Source organism: Saccostrea cucullata, unplaced genomic scaffold (genome assembly GCF_032062105.1).
Source record: "Saccostrea cucullata isolate Sc308-1 unplaced genomic scaffold, CSIRO_AGI_Scuc_v1 ctg13526, whole genome shotgun sequence".
In the NCBI taxonomy this organism is placed as follows: domain Eukaryota; kingdom Metazoa; phylum Mollusca; class Bivalvia; order Ostreida; family Ostreidae; genus Saccostrea; species Saccostrea cuccullata.
Genome location: NW_026921007.1, coordinates 1 through 15,589, shown reverse-complemented (window position 1 = coordinate 15,589; position 15,589 = coordinate 1). Strand labels below are relative to the sequence as shown.

At 32.6% G+C, this 15,589-nt stretch overlaps 1 pseudogene; it reads right to left on the bottom strand.

Annotated features, from left to right (window-relative positions):
* Positions 1-5,355: 5,355 nt before the first annotated feature.
* LOC134258945 (aldo-keto reductase family 1 member B10-like) lies at positions 5,356-15,586 on the bottom strand (annotated as a pseudogene).
* Between the last annotated feature and the right edge of the window lie 3 nt (positions 15,587-15,589).

Sequence of the window (15,589 nt, the reverse complement as noted above, 5' to 3'; positions counted from 1 at the left end):
GAACTTAATAATCTTAGGAAAGTGTTTGCCAGGTGGTTTCCTCATTTACTGACTAAGCACAAAAGAAGACAACGGTAAAAATGGTGAAAGAGCTACTTAAATCTTCTGAGAATTGTGACAAGAGAAAATTTTCCAGTATTATAACAGGTGATGAGACCTGGATGCACTCTTTTGAGCCTCAAAGAGAAGTGAATGTTAGAATGTGACTTAGAAAATGCAGCAGAAGACCCGTTATTTGAAGAAGATGCCAGAGTTCAAAGAAGGTTTTGTACAAAATTTTCTTTGACTCTAGAGGGGCGATTGTTCAAATTCCTAGATCCAAAGGAAGAACCATTAATAGCTTGTTTTACAACAAGAGGCCTATGGGCCACATCGCTCACCCGAGCATTGTGGCTAGGAAAAAGTAGGAATTGGTTTACAATACTATTGAAAAGTGTAAAACCAAAAGTTTGGCCCCGCCCTACCCCCTGGGGTCATGATTGAAACAAAATTGAATCTACACTACCTGGGGATGCTTCCCTATAAATATGAGCAATCATGGCTTTGCTGTTCTTGAGAAAAAGTTTTTTAAAGAATTTTCCTATATATTTCTATGTAAAAATTTGTTGGCCATCGCAACCCCGCCCTACCCCCGGGGGTCATGATTTGAACAAACTTAAATCTACACTACCTGGGGATGCTTCCATATAAATATGAGCAATTATGGCTTTCCTGTTCTTAAGAAGAAGATTTTTACAGAATTTTCCTAAATATTTCTATATAAAAATTTTGTCGGCCATTGTGACCCCGCCCTACCCCCGGGGGTCATGATTTGAACAAACTTGAATCTACACTACCTGGGGATGCTTCCATATAAATATGAGCAATTATGGCTTTGCTGTTCTTAAGAAGAAGATTTTTAAAGAATTTTCCTATATATTTCTATATAAAAATTTGGTCGGCCATTGTGGCCCCGCCCTATCCCCGGGGGTCATGATTTGAACAAACTTGAATCTACACTACCTAGGGATGCTTTCATATAAATATGAGCAATCATGGCTTTGCTGTTTTTGAGAATAAGATTTTTAAAGAATTTTCCTATATATTTCTATATAAAACTTTGGTCGGCCATTGTGGCCCCGCCCTACCATCGGGGGACATGATTTGTACAAACTTGAATTTACACCTGAGGATGTTTCCCCATAAGTTTCATCTTTCCTGGCACAGTGGTTCTTGAGAAGAAGATTTTTAAAACATACCACCAAATTTTCACTAACTCTCAATTATCTCCCCTTGAATGAGGGCATGGCCCTTTATTTGAATAAACTTGAATCCCCTTCACCCAAGAATGCTTTGTGGCAAGTTTGGTTGAAATTGGCCCAGCGGTTCTTGAGAAGAAGTCGAAAATGTGAAAAGTTTACAGACAGACAGACGGACGCCGGACAAAATGTGATCAGAAAAGCTCACTTGAGCCTTCGGCTCAGGTGAGCTAAAACAGAATATTGATTAAAGTGAAACATATCTTTCGTAAAAGACGCCCAAAGACAGGCCTAGCCTTCGTGGAATTTACCTGCTGCATGACAATGCTACCGCACATAAACATAAAGAGGTATAAAAGCGTTTCTGAGGAATGAAAGAGTTACAGAGTTGCAACACCCGCCATATTCGCCAGATCTAAGTCCATGCGACTTTTTTCACTTTCCTAAACCAAAGAAAATGTTGTCCGGAAGACGCTACGGCTCCAGATCGACCATTGGCAGTGCCATAAATCAGTGCCTTTTAGGTACTTTTGGGCTTTTTGTTTTTGGATAAAAAGACTTGAAAAGTGTATTAAAGTGAATGTGGAATATTTCTAAGGATTGATGTAAAAAAATTATTTGAATTTAAGGTTGCGTCATATTTTTTGGTACCCAGTTGTATTACTTAATGAATGACCCTCGTATTATTCATATTCGTCGAAAATAAATCCAGTTTTTCTACTTTTAACTCAGATAATTGTGAGTATTTAAAACCCTTAACGAAAAATAATTGTTTTAGGATAAGTATTCGTTTTGAAGCTAAATGGTGTGGAGTGGAGGTCCGTTTTCCAGCACATTTTTCTACTCCTTAATCTTTATCTCACAACAATAATGTTAACACTTATGTACAAGAGCTTGCAGGTCACGTTGTTTTCACTGATAAGAGAACTACCAAATCCGTTATAAATAAAGGATCAAGCATAGAAATCAAATTTTACTGATAATAAATACTAACCTGCCACGTGCCCAGTCCGACAAAAGGCATTTCCTTTCCATTATTTAGTTTCACTGCCATGTTCATTCCAGCCATCCTATTCTGCTACCCGCTTCTCAGTGAAGGTCAGATTTATATCTGTTAGAATGTCCTAAAAAAAGGTCTGCCCTCTTATCGCGCATTTCTTCAATAATCAATATTAAAAAGAGTACATAAGAAGGTCAAAAATTATTACAAGTGTTCGTTTAAAAGCACAAAAGTGCAAATAGTTTTTTTTAATAAGAGAAGTATATGGACATTATGAACAGTACTCAAGTTCCTAGTCTATTAAACATTACAAATTTTGGATAAAGGAAGGCACGGAGCTTTAAAACATCAGAAATGGGACAAGGTGCGCAACAGAAAACTCCGTCGACAATTCAGTGTGTAAATGGTGACAAAATAAGGTTAAACATACGTAAGTATTTGAATGAATGATAGATTGCATTTGCTGACAAGGTCATTGTATTGACCAATAAACTCACGAAATTATAAATTTAAACAAAACGGTTGATATTCTTGTTTCATCAAATTTTTGTCAATATCTACCTGGTTTTAGAAATTGCTCAGACGTCGAACAAGTTCTTGTGAATAGAATCAGCTGAGAGATATTAACCCAATATATATCTGATAAGAACACTAGTACTGAGTATATATTCCTGCATAGGGAAAGAGAGTAAACGATTGAAAAGAAACATGGAGATAACCAACAGCAAGAACAGTAAGAGTCATCACTATCAGAAATTTTGTTGTTTATAATGTCCATTCTAGCAAAATATCTAAGTATAAACATATGTGTAAGACTCTGTGGTAGCTTTAATTTCAAGCCCACTGAGATATATAGTTTCGATATTTGAACGGAAATAACCATCAGTTGATATATCTAAATTATATATCGAATTGAGGGCACCAACAAGTGTTTTCCTTATTACACAAGTAAAAGAAATTAGATTAAATGAAACATAATAATGGAGATAACAAATAGAATTCAAGATCAAAAGTCCGTAAAACAATATAAAATAGAAACAAAGCAAACATGGACCTCCAATTAAAACATTAGAGGCGGGATCATATTTTGTAAATGACTGTGCTCTACGTGTCGTTTTTAATTGGTATTTCAACGATTCGTAAATATGCACAAGGTCTTTTTAAGCATTGGATTATCATTTTTTGAAAGATGCTGTCTCGTAACTATAATGGTGTATGCAAACAAATTGAGCAACGCGCATTTAGACGTTATGAAAATTTGTTTGCACACACCATTGCAATTATGAGACTATATCTTTCAAAAAATGATAATCCAATGCTTATATTTACATTTTTTAGCCCCTGTATTTTCCGCTATTTTAAGTTTTTAAATTAAAATTCCCGCCTTATTCTTCAAGTAAGTTGCAATTGATAGAACAGCTTTTGGAAAAGCTTAATCTAAACTTCCCGCCAGAATTCGTTTGCTCACAAACCAAAAATCCGCAAACGAAAATAGTGCACAATAAATCAGATAACTTTAATCAAAGTTTTCTTTATTTTTCAATCTAAAATGATAAATTATATTTTTGCAACAAAGAAATACAAATGATTAGTATAAAAGACATAATTTTTTTGCTTTGTTTAAACTGTAATGGCGTAGTCCCTGTATTCATACTCCAGATAGACTTTTGTGTGATATGTGTATTTATCACTTGTAAAATATTTTATAATGCTTTTATTAGGGTCAAACAAAGTAAATGTAAATATTGTGAAATAAATATTACGACATTTGGTCGTTTAAAAGAAAAAGGAACATAATGGATCTGTTGAAAAGCACACCATGCGTTACCTAAATAAGGAACAACAATCACCCTGTCATAAATCCCTCCCTTCCCACCTTCACCAACTCCTGACATTCCTTCCGGAGTAGTTCTCCTTCTTATTTTATTCTGCAGAAGAATAGATTAAATAGAGAAGGTGTCCCTCTTAATTAAGACATTTTAAACGTTGTTATCCTTCGTCTTCTTTCTATTATTCATTTTATCCACGAAGTTTACCGGACAACCCTCATAGACTTATCAAAGGATCAATTGTATATTGTTTAACGTCCCTCTCAAAATTTTTCACTCATAGAGACGACACCACATGCCCGGTGGAGAGCTGCAAATTTTGTCCTACACTCGGCATCCAAAGCCATTGAGCAGGGAGGGATCTTTTGCGTGCCAGCATCTACCGCGACACAGGACCTCTGTTTATACGGTCACATCCGAAGGACCGGTCTCCACGTCCCACAGTGGGATTCCAACCCTTACTTCGTGACTCTAGAGCAGACAATCTAACCACTGCGCCACACGGACTACTCATCCAAGGACAATGATAATAAAAACAATTGTATTTCTTGTTTTAATCTGAAAATTTAAGTGAAAATGGAAAAAAAAACTTAGACAATTAAGAGTGAAAATTATATTCTAAAATGTAAATTAATATGAAACCAGTTAGTCAGCATTTGCCTTTATGATATGGTGCAATTTCCAACGAGGCCATTATATCGACCAGTGTAATATGTGTCTAAAAAACAAGAGGTATAAAAGTAGAATAGAGAGGTATATATTTAAAATTAATCATACCAAGTACATCTAAGTGCAATTCTGTTGGTTTTGTGATATTGTTGAAGCCTATTTTTTTAAAAGATTTTTTTTCTTCTGAAGGTTGTTAAGTTTGATTTATTTAACTCAAATGCATATATATACATTAATGTTTATATGAGATGCCAAATGCCTCAAGACAACAGTTTTAAATATCAAACATTGCAAATCGTGTTTGTTAGTTAGGTTATCAACATCTTTTAACTTCAATTTTTCGGTATGTATTAATATATTTAAATCAAGCTCAAAAGAAAAAACAATTTTTAAAATACTAGGTATCAAAAGTCATGAATAAAATTACAATTATGGAATATAATTTGAATTTCTTTTAAAAATCCGCTTAGAATTATTTTTGATACAATAGAATCATATCATCTTCAATTGTAAAGAAACAGCACTGGCGAATTTAAAGTTATTACTTGAATATTTCCTTCAAAGACAAGAGAGTTTGACAAAGATGTTTTATACAAGTCCTACATGTGATTGGGTTTTTTTTTTTTATTTCACCATGGACACTCTGGATGATCCTTACACCTGCAGAGAAACAAAAAAGAAATAAATATTTTAGGATTTTATGATTTCTGTGACTTACAAATTTAAACTTATACTTAGTAGTACATCAGATTTTTCCCAACAGACGTTAGTAAAACTTTTCCATAAGTAGAAATTGTTCCATGTAGATGTAATTATCTTAACAAACATTTTGTTCTAAGAACTAAGAAGTTGCAGGAAAAATGTAATTAACTGTCATTTATAAAGTCAATTATCGTTTAAAACTAAAGGAAAAAGAAGAGAATGGGATGATCTTGGGGGCGGGGGGGGGGGGCACTTTAATAAGGGCCGGATGGACCATTGGAAGTTATTGAATAAAATTTAATTTCAAAAACTCGAAAGCTTCTTGAGATATTGCCCAGAAATGAAAGTTTTGCACATATACAGAATGTATGAATTCACGACCTTGATCTTTGACCTTTTGACCTCAAATTCAGAATGGGGCTTTTTGACCTCAATTCAATAGGAATATTTCTTAGGCCATAGGAAATTGTTGTGTAAAATATAATTGAAAAAGCTCAAAGGCTTCACGAGATGTCGCGTGGAAATGACAGTTGTACAGACAGACAGAACTGTAGACAGCCGGTGTAAAGACGAATAATGACCCCCATCGAATAATGACCGGGGTCATTATTCGACGTCGAAAAATGACCCTTTTGCCCATAGAAAGAGTGTCACCACTAAAAATTTGCAGAACCCACGTGAAGAAAAATGACCCCCGTAGAAAAATGACTCCTTGTGGATCAAAGCTGAATTTTTTAGGGGGCAAAAAAAAATAGATAAAGAAGCATATTGGCCAGAATGCTCACCTGAGCTTATTGAGAATAAATTGATGATATGTTGATCTCATAACATTATACAATTCAAGCTTTATTTTAAGGTAAATGCGATGATTCATAATCTAAAGGAGTAAAAAGATTTATCAAGCCTAAAGGGTTAGGTGAACATTGTTTTTCGATGGTGGAAATCATCGTACTGACAGAAAAAATCAGCAGTATTTTATATTATTATATCCTCCGTTTGAAAAGCGGGAGGGTATATAGTAATCGAGATGTCCGTCTGTTACGCTTTGGGGTATCCATCTCTTATCTGCAACTCCTCTTATATATAAAAAGATGTGTTTGTGAAATAGCAATGCCCCTGTATGGCAACATAGCGACAATTAAACTTTTCTTAAATGCAATTTAAATAAATTGGTATCCAAAGTAGGGTCTTCTCACAAGAAATACAGTTGCAAAAAAAGGAAAGCCCTAGCACCACTTGTTCAAAAGTAATGGCTAAGGATAAGTTTTTGAAAGGTAGGTCAAAATCAAAGGTCAAAGGGTCAAAGTTGATGGTTTCTTAAGAAAGGTTTAATGTAACAGGGATTACATATGTGAAGTATAAAAACCCTAGCCCTTACTGTTCAAAAGTTATGGCGAAGGTTAAAAATTTTTTTTCATAAGTACGGAAATCTCCAAGGTCAAGGTCAAAAGGTAAAAGTTTTTAGTATCCAATGAAAGGTCATGCCAAAAAAAATACATATGTGAAGTATGAGAGTACTAGTATCTACCGTTTAAAAGTTATGGCCAAAGTAAAAAATTGGCATTTTTTTGTAAAATGGGACAAACTCCAAGGTAAAGATCAAAGGTCAAATTTGGTGGTACCTAAAGTAAGGTCCTGTCCTAAGGAATACACATATAAAATATGAAAGTCATAGCTCCAATAAATGAAAAGTTATGGTTAAGGTTAAAGTTTTTGCGGACAAACAGACCGCAAATATAGACAGACTGACACACATACAGACGGACACGATAAAATTATAACCCCCGAATTTTCGATTATGGGGACATAAAAAGAAATGATCTTCAATTAACTTTTCATAATATGATACAGTATAAAGAAGACGTTACATAAATGAAAATGTTTGTTCTGATTTTCATATAAAATTCTCTAAAAGATATACTCAGAACTGAGTAAAAGGGTGGAGTAAAACCAGAATGAAGAAATGTAATGAATACTGTGTGCTATAACAAAAGGTTATGTCTGCATGTATAGTTTTTGCATTTGAATGTGTACTTTACACTAGCCCATAGCTTTACAGAGTATATTATAGGTGTTATACCCACTCACCCCTGATTTATTTAGGAGGAAGTCGATTATCAACAAAAGCAACAACAACAAAAAAACTACCCTACCTCTATTTTTCTATAAGGAGAGACTAAAAATAAGCTTAAAATAATTTACTATTCTACTAATTTTCAACTGTTACTTTGCCACAATACTTTTAAGCACTGTATACCCCCAGCAACATTTAAAGTCTGCTTTAATATTGGAGAAGTAAATTATGATATGATAGTACTTGTTTGAAGACTTAACTTCATTTCAATATTTAATCCAGAGCCTCTTTTAGCATTATTGAAAGGTATATAATTTTATTTATATTTTTGCTTTTCGTTTTTTTTTATTTAACGTAATGGTGTTTTTTTTTTTTTGTTTTTTTTTCTTTGTTTTTTTTTTTTTGGGGAGGGGGATAAAAATCTCCTCCTCTTTCATTGTCAAATAGGATTTGCCAAACTTATATAAGCTAAAAGTTGAAATGAAGAAAAATAAATTTTTCCTATTAAAGAGTATTTAAATCTGATTGTTGCCTGGTTTGATTTCTAAAAACAAGTGGAATATCAAAAATATATATATATTTTTTAAGCAAACATTAAAAGGAGGAATATCGAAAAGAAATCTTATTTACTTGACAATTAAAGAATCTCATTTCAAACACAGTTTTAGCATTGAAAGACTACGTGAATCTCTTAATTTTTAATTTCTCACTTGAAAATGTTCATTGCAAGTCTGGTTGTTCTACCGAGGGCTGGGTATAAAAAGAATATGTATTTGCAAAGATTTAATATCTTTAATTATATTGTGATAGTCTGCATGTATAGGATGGAACATATGAAAAATCGAGGCGTCCTGTCATCCATTTCTATTTTTATTCCACTCGTCCGAATGTAACCTATTTAATTCGAACAAATTACTTATTTGTACGCACCGATATTAATTCGTCTTCTACAAATTTCTACTTTTTCCCAACAATTTTTTTTTCTGAAACAACGTATCAATGGAGTCAGTAAAAAAAAATATATTCATAAATTTCATCTCCAGCGTGCGTTTTAATCATTTCATGTACCATCTTTGATTTTCTAGGTTTGCTCCTTTATCAGAGAAATGAAGATTAATTGATTGATTGTAAATTGCTTTAAAAACTTTATTACCCCTATGTGCTAAGAAGAACAAGGATCAAATCTATTCGAACAAATGCATGAATTACTCGAAGGAAGAACAATTATTATACACAGCATATTTTTCCCTTGCACCTGTTATAAATTCTGTATCACTTCAAAGGGGGTCATTTTTCGATGGGGGTCAATTTTTTATAGGACTAACATATAAAATAATGACCCCTAGGACTCTTTTTCTTCAAAAAATGATTTTTTTCTACGGGTAGGGGGTCATTTTTTGTCGATGAAAAATGACCCCCGGTCATTATTCGATGGGGGTAATTATTCGTCTTTACACCGGACGGTTGGACGGACGCACAACAGACAGAAATTATTCCCCCTTATCAGCGGGGTACAAAAAGTGTATTGACTAGCTTTTATGAAGATATGACGTACATCGCAGAAACGTTGTCGAAATAACGGTGTCGAATCTTTATGTTGTTAATCTCCTCCATGTCTTTTTTTGATAGAGAAAAATCAAAAACCTGCAATGAAAAACAAAATTATTATTATTTTTTTTTTTTTGTTATTATGGAATGTTTAGTACATGTATATACCTTCACTTGATTTCTTATGAAGCTTTTAAAAAAAACTCTTTTGAAAATAATTTTTAATGAGAAGCTTTTGTCAACGCGTTTAAGAATTCAGCTATTGTTTTCTTTCATTTCCTTCCAGCTCTGTTAAGATAAACTCGAAACATTCCTCACATCCCTCTTGTATTATGTAAATAATCAAATGATAGGCTTTTTAGTACAACAAAGCAGTTAATTTATGAGAAAGTTTTACAACCATAGGACTTTTTCCTAAACATGCAAAAAAAAGCTTTCAAATAATTTAGTACATGCTTCAAATACATGAATATACTGCAAATATTCACCTGGAAATTGCTTTGAATTCTCTCCGGAGTAACACTCTTTGGAATAACAATGATTCCTCTTTGGATAAAATTTCGAATAAGAATCTGTAGTAAAGATAAATTCTTGAAATAAATTCAGTTGAAAAGTAGTTCTTCGATTAATTTGCTTATTAATCATAGATTGAAGAAAAAATGACTATTTTGGCATATGATTTTGAAAAGTTTTTTTATATTTCTTCTGTGCAGCAAGATAGTTATAATTCAGACAATAATGTTGATAATGTTTATCTGTATTTAATTCAACCATGAACAACTACTATAGTATGTGATTTTGCATCTTGGCGAAAATGACACTAGATTTCAATATCTTCTTTTGAATTACATTCATATACTTTAATACTATTTTTATACATGTATTTTTAAAATATGTCTTTGAATTTGTTAAAATGAAAATATGTATTCGAAAAGTTGATGAAAGTTATATTGGGAAATAGACGTGATTTTATTTTCTATTGAACGGGGCCGTAGAATGCCAAACTTAATCTTAACCATACAACAAGGTCAAAAAAAGACAATTTCTGAAGATCATCTTATTTTCGCCACAAAGTTAGCATCATTAACCAGAATTATGAAAATCGTCTCTCGCTTATGAAAACCATATGACTTTAAAGTAAAAATAAAGGTATTGCAAAAAATGGTGTATTATGTTAAAATATTTTGTGATTGATTTTATTTTATTTATTTTTTTTTTGATACTGAGAATGTTTTGAAATGTCTAAAACAAATCAGAAGGAATGTATTAGCAAGGCACTATTTTCCGAAATCCTCATTCCTATTAATAATAATCCTTATTATTATACCTCTACTGATTTTTTCCTAAAAAAAAGTAAGGCAGTAAATTGTGAATAATTCCCTAGAAATCTCAGTGAATGGACTAATTCCCCGTGCGTTAGTTAAATGAGCTAATCCCTGCTTCGAAAGCTAATTCCCCGGTTATCCGTAGTCCTCTAGATTTTACTTTTGTTTCGGTCTAATATGTGAATGAACTAATTCCCCGTGCGTTAGTCTTGAATCTTATTCCCCGCTATTCATAATCCTCTACTTGTATCGGTATAATAAAACAGTTAAAAAGTATATCATTGAGGATTCCAGTTCCCCAAGACTAGGACTATTTCCTGCGGCGTGCTGCGCCTCGGGAAATAGTCCTGGTCTTGGGGAACTGGAATCTGGAATCTTGCTAACTCCATCAATGATATACTTTAACTGTATAATAATGAAAATAAACGTGAGAATAGTAAATGATATTCAGTGTGCATTAAAAAAATTGTTTACTAAATGGAACTAGAGATAGTCAACTATATTTCATAAGCCATTGTACTTATATCAAATTTATTACATATAAATATTTAGGTAAAACCTTCCCATATCTTGGTGTTATTTCGATTAATTTCGCTTTGTTTAAATAAGTAATTTTATCTCCTCTATTATCGATACGTTTTGTCACCGTACCTGTGCAGGAGATTTCCCATGATTCCTTGCAATTTTCAGGATGACAGGATCTTCTAAGACAATCGGATCACCCGCTTGTTTACTACCATCAACAGAAATATACACGTATTTCTCTTTTTAACTTTAACTTTTAGAAACATACTTATTGTTTGAAATTCTATTGATACAAGTAAAATTTTTTTTTTTAAAGAATACATTTTACTTCAAATATTTTAATTGATATTTAATGAATGGTTTAAATTTATATTTTTTTCTGAAATACTTACCAAAAGTCAAATCTTCCCGGAGAACCGAAAGGAGAATATGCAGTAATTGTTAAACCAAGTTTCTTACAAGCCTCAAACAAGTCTGTCTGTGGAAGAAACAGCATGGCACTCCACCTACTAAAAATTAATGATTAATGATTAATTAAAATACAAAACAGTAATATCAAACCGGATACCACATAGTCAACATTTCTGAGCCAGTTATTATCTTTCAATTATAAATATTTCAGCTGCTAAAACATAAATGTTTGTAAGTCTTTTAATGCCAAACAATTAAATAATACGAGCTCACTTGGTTTATAACAGGTTTATGCTTAGCCATCTTGCAGATTCTTTCCACTTGTGAGATACTGAAGTTAGACACTCCAATAGACTTTGCAAGCCCTTGGTCAACAAGTTCTTCCATTGCCTAAAAGAAGATATACTAGTATCATATTGAAATAAATTTGTGTTCAGAAAAATTATTGGCCTTTGGGTTTTTTTCTTCCCTTATAACATCCATGATGAATTTAAAAAATCAAATCATAAAATTCAACAACCTTGCAGATGAAAATAAACAACCATAACTTTAATCATTGACAAGGGATTAAAAAGCAACTCCTCCTCTGTCAAATAATGTTCAATGTATCTATTATAAGTGAAAAATTACCCTAGGTTTTATTTTCTAGATAATTATGTAACAATTTATGAGTATAAAAAAAATCCTGTGTCTCGTAAAGCACTGTTTGACAGCACCTTCCATGTTCCTAACAGATCCCACTTATCTGCTTTCTTCCAGGCGCCCACCTCGTTTGTGGGGTAAACGTTGGTGTCATCCCCTTCATACTGAAAAGTAACATAAGGTTTAATATGTACATAAGGGTCATTATAGGAGTAGGTCATTAAAGGTATACAAATACGAGGGACGTTCAATAAATAATGTCATCGGTGCTCGAAAAGAAACAACAAACGCTTTTCTATTATTTAGTCTTAATGATTAAATCAAAATATTGTCTTTTGATTAAAACACATGTCCGTAACATTTTTATTCAATTTCTAATTGTTTTTAGGACACATTTTTGAGTATGACCCTTCGTATACTGGAATATGGCAGATCCTATGATTTCCTGTACTTGTTTTTTTTTCTAAAAGGCGTTTCTTTAAGTTTGGGAAATGAAACAAGTCAAAGGTTGAAAGTGCTGGCCAATATTGTTGGTGTGAGCAAACATTAACTTTATTTTTTTCCCCAGAACTTCTTCACGCTTCATGGCTGTAGGTTTGGACGCTGTCATGAAGAAATTTAATGTAGTGAATTCCTCATTCTGGCTTCTTTCTCTCATAAACCTTTCACTTTTTTGCAAAAAAAAAAATTGCTTTCTAGACTCAAGAAATTGAAATTACTCCCCCAATAAGAATTTGAACAACAAGACCACTAATATAATATTTAAGAAAATAGCTTAAAAACTGTTTTTGTGCTCTTATAATTCTTTGCTCATTTCAGGTCTTTGCTGTTTTGTCAAGTATATCTCATTGTAAATTTGTTTTGAGCGTTTAAAGCAAAATGGATTCGAGTTTCATTATCTGTTTGAACTTCAGACAGAATGGATAAGTACATTTTTTTAAATTTTTTACAATAATTGTTTAGATATTCCTATACGCTGTCGTTTTCACTCATTTTTCAAAATATTGGGTGACCTTTGAGCATTAAACTTTTTTACTATTAAATGATTCTTTAAATCATTGTGAAGTACCCCCATAATGATGTCTATCTTTGCTATGTGTCTTAAAGTCAATCAAACATACTCAGTGATACTTTGTTGAATTTTTGCAAATATACAATGATTGTTGTATGTCCTTGTCGCCAAGAATGGTACCCATTTTTGATGCCCATTTTATCATTTTTGTTCACTGAAATGCACCTGCTTATGTGTGTATAAAACAGACATTGGTTGCTGTAAATTTCACATATTTCAGTTAATATATCTTAGGATTCTTAACAAGTTTTACAGTAGCTTTTATGGAGCGTTTAATATCACTCTAGTTTACTGATTCTTGACTATTCATTTTAAATTCAGTGTCTCGAATAGCCCTTGCTTTCCAGCTTCTCACAATGGAACTATGTGATGAAAAGTGGTCAAATAAACTGTTATCAACTCATTAAAGATTTAATAATTAGAGAAAGACAATCTTAATGGCATATGATTTCTATGTTGTATGTTATCGAACTGATGACATTATTTATTGAACGTCCCTCGTATTGTTTTGAAAAATTATTTAAAAATGAGATTATTTTGACGTACTTAGCAATCTCCAGACATATCAAATATTTTACTTGAATTGTACCATGTTATTCAAAATTTTAATATCTTACTTTCACCATGTACATCTACTAAGAGGTTAAAAACAATACTTAAACTTTTTAAAAAAAAATTTACAAAACTTGATTGTAAAATTGAAGAATGAAATATTTTTGTAGCTAACTCGATCGTAGTTTAGCGATTTTTTTATATGTGCCGCAAATTGTGTAACATTGCCCTTTGGATACATATAAATGTAAATCAAAATACTTTTTTCTGTGTAAAGGCGAAGAATGGACAAAGTGTGGCTTGGTATAAACAAAGCCATAGAAACCTGGTAAGCATATTAATATCAATAGACGTGACAAAACTGGTAGAGCCTCTTCGCAAAAAAAAAAAACAGTACCGCTTGGGCTTATTTAATATTTTTATGTCTTACTGTAAAATCAAATATTTTCGGAAATCAAATTATCGTGATTTGAGGAAAATATCTTGGTTAATAGGGATTAGATTTCGTGGTAAAAGAATTGCTCAGTGGTAAAGTTTTTAAAATATGCATATCGTGGTAGGTATAAATTCGTAGGTCTCTCCATACCTGGAAATGATATACATTGAGATAACAAACTGAATTCAAGCTCAAAGTCCATAAAACAAAACAAAATAGAGACAGAGCAAACGCGGAATTCCAAAACATTAGAGGTGGGATCAAGTGCCATCGAGGAGTACGCATACCCTCCCGATCGGTCACACCCGCCGTGTGCTCCTTGTCATGATCTGGAAAAGTTTGTCGTCAATTCAGTGTAAATAATGGATTAACAAATGAAAAACGTCAGTCAGCATTTGACTTAATGATAAATTGTATTTGCTGACAACAAGGCTAGGTCAACGAAAATTAAACCCTGCTCTGAAGAAATTACTGATACAAAAAGTTTTTAACATCGGAAATTATTTTTCGAATTTTTTTACATGTAGCTGCAGATCTGTAGCTCGCTGGTCGAAAAAAAAATTGGGGTGGACGACCAGATAACTACGGTGCTGCCCAAAGAATGAAAATGTATATTAATTGCGCACAAAAAGTTGCACGCAGTTCTTTATAAATTCCAACAAATTCTTACCTCAATTGCAAACCAAATTGGCAGTATTAGTTATTAGTAGACAAACTTTTCGACTGCCTCATTTTCAGGGCCAGGCTAGCTATTAGCAACAATTATAAGGAACGTTTTGAGGTTAAAACAGTAAAAAAAAATGTGTTAAGAACACGGGGCTGGATATATTCTGAGATGCCAGTTTTAAAAACACAGAGAAATAAATCGAGAAACAGCGCACTTTTGTGTAATGAATATACATTTATTTTAATGGGTGGCACTACAGCTCTCCGGTCTGTCAATGTATTCTTTTTTTTTTTTCGGAGAGCTACAGAATGCTATAAGTTTTGTGACCTTTTTAAATGGATTTTTTATTGATTGTTTTACCGCTAATTGGACGGGGAAGTGAACGAGGTACAGATCTACATAAGATAATTGCAAGTTCTTCAGACTCAATTCCAGAGATCTCTTCACCAGTTTGGGGTCCATGTGAATCATTGGAAGCTGAAATTAAATAAGATCTTTTTTATAATTTGTTGCAGCATTAAAATATAAACATATTTTACAAACACGACTTGAATGTGTTTATATTTTCAGTTTATTTTCATTTTTTTTATATTTCAAATTTTAGAAAATTTATTTTAATTTTAATTAGTTAATAATTTAATTGATAAAACACATAATTGCCAAATCAAAGCAATCATAAATCTTGCATTTTTTATGTCACTTCAATTATCTACCAATTACTGAATTGTTATAGTTACCTTAGTAACGATAAACAGTTCCTCTCTTTTCACTTTTCCATTCTCGATATACTCCTGTAACACATCTCCTATTGCATCCTCATTCATGTAAATGTAGGCCGTGTCAACGTGTCTGTACCCCGCATCCAAAGCTGCCCGCACAGCCACCTTAACCTCTTCTTT